The sequence below is a fragment of the Chiloscyllium plagiosum genome, chromosome 16 (assembly GCF_004010195.1).
Source record: "Chiloscyllium plagiosum isolate BGI_BamShark_2017 chromosome 16, ASM401019v2, whole genome shotgun sequence".
Taxonomy (NCBI): domain Eukaryota; kingdom Metazoa; phylum Chordata; class Chondrichthyes; order Orectolobiformes; family Hemiscylliidae; genus Chiloscyllium; species Chiloscyllium plagiosum.
The window spans coordinates 58,713,568-58,719,630 of record NC_057725.1 but is presented as its reverse complement, the minus strand read 5'-3'; the positions used below and the strand labels follow the sequence as shown (position 1 = coordinate 58,719,630).

General features: G+C 45.2%; 1 non-coding gene across 1 annotated transcript; it reads left to right on the top strand.

The window, feature by feature from the left end:
* Nucleotides 1-2,079: 2,079 nt before the first annotated feature.
* On the top strand, nt 2,080-2,153 carry trnai-aau. Its single transcript has one exon. It is a non-coding gene; the product is annotated as a tRNA-Ile (tRNA).
* Nucleotides 2,154-6,063: the final 3,910 nt, after the last annotated feature.

Genomic DNA, 6,063 nt, shown 5'->3' with positions numbered 1-6,063 from the left:
CCATTAAGTGTATAAGTCCTGCTAAGATTTGCTTTCCCAAAATGCAGCACCTCTCATTTATCTGAATTAAACTCCATCTGCCACTTCTCAGCCCATTGGCCCATCTGGTCCAGATCCTGTTGTAATCTGAGGTAACCCTCTTTGCTGTCCACTACACCTCCAATTTTGGTGTCATCTGCAAACTTCCTAACTGTACCTCTTAAGCTCGCATCTGAATCGTTTATATAAATGACGAGAAGTAGAGGACCCAGCAATGATCTTGACTCAGAGTTAAGCATTTTATCAAATCAAAGCCCATCAAGTTCACAGTGAGTGAATCAATCAGGCCAGGTGACTTTGTTCTTTTTAAAAACTTGGCTTTGCTCTCCTACTGAAGAACTCTAAGTTCTCTTAGCTTTTTCTTGTATATAACTCTGGGAGTATAAGTTGTTGCTTGCTCTCCTCTGTGCTCTTTCAAACAAATCAATGTCCCTTGGATGATACGATGACTAAAAATGAGCAAGATATGCCGGGCGTTAACAGGAACTCTTTGTGCATTACATACCTGAAGAGTTAGAATCATGCTTTTGAAAATTTCCCTTTTAAATTCTGTTAACATTGTTCTGCAGACGTTTAAAAAAAGGTCACCCTATAATTGCCCTCAGATTCTTTACTGGCTGCACCCTGTACAATTAAGTCCACCACTTTGTAAGCCAAATGGATGCCTGCCTACCTACCAGCAGTACCTTTTATTGCTTTACCGCAGATAATTTTAGCCTCGATAAGCAGAATTATTCAGCCTCTCAGGGCCACTCTGAATAAAATGAGACTCCACTTACATATTTCACCATCCAACACAATGTTACATCATCTTGTCATGAACAGGATGGTGATTTAATTCCTTTGACTAAGTTGCATGCGCTCAGAGGAATGGGAGGGAACCACGAAGATCTTCCCAGGCGTACCCTGAGCTGAATTGCCAGTTTCACCCACATTTAATGCAAGGTGCCACCTTGAGAAATGGAAGCAGAAATTGTTAGAGAGACTCGGCAGGTCTGGCAGAGAGAGAAGGTAGCCTTTCGAGTGCAGTGACCCTTAGTTGCTGGCAGAGTTTCTCCAGCAGTTTCTCTTTGTGTTTCAGTCTGCAGCTCTTTGCTTCATTGCTACCTTGTGAAAAATGTAGCAGCGTTCCCAGAAGCTCATTCAACACTTACAATGGCTGTTAGCGTTCATTCAGGAGGCTGTACAGTATTCTGGTGGCTATAGTGTCTGCCCCACTATTGGTCCATGTTCTAACATCCTCTCATAACAGTGTCTGCTGTTCCAACCTGTCCCACACCCTGTCATAACAGTGCCTGCCAACTGATTGATTTCTAGACTCTATAAGGCATCAAGCAGTATGGGAAGAGAGCAGGAATGTGGCACTGAGCTAAAGGATCTGCCGTGATTCTATTGAATGGCGGAGAGTGCTCAATGGGACCACAATTGTCTCCTGCTCCTATGTTCTATATGTGGGGATAGATGCAGCATCAATGTCAATTTCAGAGTCTTCATAAAGGACACTCACCACTTTGTGGTCAATTGCTGCCACAGCCATGAGGAAATCATTTGAGATTTATTGGGACACTTTATAAAGACTTCACCATGATTCAGACAATACTTATTGCAGTATTGCTCTAAGGACCTCACCTCAATCTCATCTGCTGAGGTCGTACCACCTTATCGAATATCTCATAGAAATCATCAGGAGAAAAGGGGGTGGTTGGTCCTCGGTATAATGTGCCTGTTGGACTGGATGGGGACAGAGGGGAAGACATGAGGCAACCCCTCCTCAGAACCTCCTCCACTCAGAACTCCAGTATTATATCGGAGAGAGTGTGCTTTCTCCCTCTTTCTCTCTCTCTGTCTGGCTCACTCTTCACTTCCTGCGCTGTAATGTTCTGTGTTCTACGTTCATTCCTGAGCTATTCTGCCAGCGATCTGACAGAGCACTCTACACTCTTAGCAGAAATAGATGTGAGGAGCCCACATACACTGCTCTGTGAAAATGTTAGCAAATTAACACTAAAGTACCGAAACCACAGATATCTGGTTCGGCATGGTCAGTTAGCTCAAATGGTCAGAGCATGGTGTTAATAATGCCAAAGTCGTTGGTTCAATCCCCACACTGACCAAGAGTCATGCTGAGGTTGGCAAGTGTGTGATGTTTGCAGAGCTGTGTCGGGGTTGGCCATTGCTTTGGGGCAGCACAGTGGCCCAGTGGTTAGCACTGCTGCCTCACAGCACCAGGGTCCCAGGTTCGATTCCAGCCTCGGGCAACTGCGTGGAATTTGCACATTCTCCCTGCGTCTGCATGGGTTTCCTCTGGGTGCTCTGGTTTCCTCCCACAGTCTGAACAATGTGCAGGTTAGGTGAATTGGCCATGCTAAATTGCCCGTAGCGTTGGTGCATTAGTCAGGGGTAAATGGGTCTTGGGTGGGTTACCCTGCGGAGGATCGGTGTGGACTTGTTGGGCCACAGGGCCTGTTTCCACACTAAAAGGGGCAGCATGGTGGCTCTGTGGTTAGCACTGCTGCCCTCACAGCATCAGAGTCCCAGGTTCGATTCCAGCCTGGGGCGACTGTCTGTGTGGAGTTTCCACATTCTCCCCGGGTCTGCGTGGGCTTCCTCCGGGTGCTCCAGTTTCCTCCCACAGTCCAAAGATGTGCGGGTCAGGTGAATTGGCCAAGTTAAATTGCCCGTAGTGTTAGGTGCATTAGTCAGAGGGAAATGGGTCTGGATGGTTTACTCTTTGAAGGGTCGGTGTGGACTGGTTGGGCCTGTTTCCACATTGTAGGGAATCTAATAGTGCCGGGGGAACGAGCTGAGAATAGTTCACAGGTCAGTGCAATAGTGTTAGGTGCATTAGTCAGAGGGAAATGGGTCTGGATGGGTTACTCTTTGAAGGGTCGGTGTGGACTGGTTTGGGCCTGTTTCCACATTGTAGGGAATCTAATAGTGCCGGGGGAACGAGCTGAGAATAGTTCACAGGTCAGTGCAACAGCGAGGGCCGAAGGACCTGTACTGCGCTGTATTGTTCTATGTTCTATGACTCCTCCAGGCAAATTTAAATGGTAGTGAGCAGTGGTTAGATCCAACATTGTGGACTAGTCCTGACTTTCCAAACAGGTCTGTATCATGGGCACTGTAACCACTTAAAGGCTGTCCTCATCCATAGTAGCGTCCCCAGGAGGACTCACTTCTTGCACTTTCCTGGATAAAGCTGCAGTGATTGATAACTTCAAAGCTATTTTAAACACCTTGCTTTAATCCTGAAAATGGGCTATCAATTTGCAGCTTTCCTCATTTGATTTAATACCTTTCATGGATTAGACGCGGTTTTAAACAGGACACGGCTAACTCTAAATGGCTGCTGAGTTGTTCTGATAATCTCAGGCAACCCACATATAATGGATGAAGTTGGCTACATTGGAATTGCCCTATCAATCAAAAGGCACTGAAACTCACATTCCCATCCTGAGACAAAAAGTTAATTACAACTATTATGCTTCAGCTGAAACAATGTAGTGGACAGCGAAGAGGGTTACCTCAGATTACAACAGGATCTGGACCAGATGGGCCAATGGGCTGAGAAGTGGCAGATGGAGTTTAATTCAGATAAATGTGGGGTGCTGCATTTTGGGAAAGCAAATCTTAGCAGGACTTATACACTTAATGGTAAGGTCCTAGGGAGTGTTGCTGAACAAAGAGCCCTTGGAGTGCAGGTTCATAGCTCCTTGAAAGTGGAGTCGCAGGTAGATAGGATAGTGAAGAAGGCGTTTGGTATGCTTTCCTTTATAGGTCAGAGTATTGAGTACAGGAGTTGGGAGGTCATGTTGTGGCTGTACAGGACATTGGTTAAGCCACTATTGGAATATTGCGTGCAATTCTGGTCTCCTGCCTATCGGAAAGATGTTGTGAAACTTGAAAGGGTTCAGAAAAGATTTACAAGGATGTTGCCAGGGTTGGAGGATCTGAGCTATAGGGAGAGGCTGAACAGGCTGGGGCTGTTTTCCCTCGGAGGCTGAGGGATATTAGATTACTTACAGTGTGGAAACAGGCCCTTTGGCCCAACAAGTCCACACCAACTCTCCAAAGAGCAACTCACCCAGACCCATTCCCCTATATCTAACACTACGGGCAATTTAGCATGGCCAATTCACCTAACCTGCACATCTTTGGATTGTGGGAGGAAACCGGAGCAAACCCACACAGACACAGGGAGAATGTGTAAACTCCACACAGACAGTTGCCTGAAGCAGGAATTGAACCCAGGTCTCTGGTGATGTGAGGCAGCAGTGCTAACCACTGAGCCACTGTGCCGCCTTATAGGGGTTTACAAAATTATGAGGGGCATGGATAGGATAAATAGACAAAGTCTTTTCCCTGGGGTCGGGGAGTCCAGGACTAGCGGGCATAGGTTTAGGGTGAGAGGGGAAAGATATAAAAGAGACCTAAGGGACAACTTTTTCACACAGAGGGTGGTACGTGTATGGAATGAGCTGCCAGAGGATGTGGTGGAGGGTGGTACAATTGCAACATTTAAGAGGCATTTGGATGGGTATATGAATAGGAAGGGTTTGGAGGGATATGGGCCAAGTGCTGGCAGGTGGGACTAGATTGGGTTGGAATATCTGGTCGGCATGGACGGGTTGGACCGAAGGGTCTGATTCCATATTGTACAGCTCTATGACTCTATGACCCTCTGAAGAGTACCCATCCAGACCCACTTCCCTCTGACTAATGCACCAAATATTATAGGCAATTTAACACAACCAATTCACCTGACATGCACATCTTTGGACTGTGGGAGGAAACTGGAGCACCCGGAGGAAACCCACACAGAAAGAGGGAGAATGTGCAAACTCCACACAGACAGGTGCCCGAGGCTGGAATCGAACTTCAGTCCCTAGCGCTGTGAGGCAGCAGTGCTAACCACTGAGCCACCGTGCCACCCTGATCAGTCATAATCCCTAGAATGGTGGAGCAGGGTTGAAGGGCTGAATGGCCTATTCCTGCTCCTAGTTCCTATATTTCTATGTTTCATTAAACTTAGATCTAAAAATGAGTGCGTTTTATAGTTGGGTTAGAGTGGATTAGGCAAATGTTTGCCAGTCAAAGGAGAGATTTAGATCGCAATATGACAACAGTAAAACCAGAGTGGTTTATGGTATTATGTGTGAGATGACAGATATGTTTTACCTTCAAAGTATAAACTGTGACAATTATTTCTTCCCGAGCAGAATTCAAACCCTGCATTGCAGCAACACTCCAGTTAAGCTGCTGTCATTCAGTAAGGGAGCTGGCCCAACAGTAGCGCGAAACAAAACCATGAAATGAAACCTCTTCTTGTGCTTCCCACTTGAAAAATATTCCGCTATCCTCCAACCGGAAATGAACAAATAAAGCACATCTCCTGCTAATTGACAGCAAAATAGTAGCATTGGGTATCTATGAGAATAATAGGTTGGATTGGGGCAATAAAACCTCTAAATTGTTTATTTGCTTTTCATATTTGCCAGTCTAATTACTTCCTTAGACTCGACCCCCAAAAGGCCATTCTTATATATGAGCCTGCTCCCTACAAACCACGGTCTAAGCTTATGTAAGCTTTCAGCTACCAATCCTAATATCGTGTTAGTCTTGGGAACAATGATCTTGTCTGATGGTTGCTTCCCAGGACCTCATCGGATATTTTATTTCTCTTTCGAGACATATTTTATTGCAATTGTTATTGACTAATGTAAAGAAACCCAGGAATCAAAGAAAAGCATTTTACAATCATGCACCACAAGTCTTCTGCTGGAATTCAGCTACAAGCACAATAAAAATGCTGTCAGACTGCAGCTTATTGAAACAAAACCACAGATTTATCAAGATTAATCAACAACAAACAATATATGAGATTGTACTTTTTGCTCAACAGAACTATAGTCAATCTTCTTTCAGACACATAAAATTACAGCTAGGATCCAAAAGTAATGTAAAGTCGGTGTCATTTTATTTGTCTGTATTTATTGATTGCAGAGCGATAACGGGTAAAGA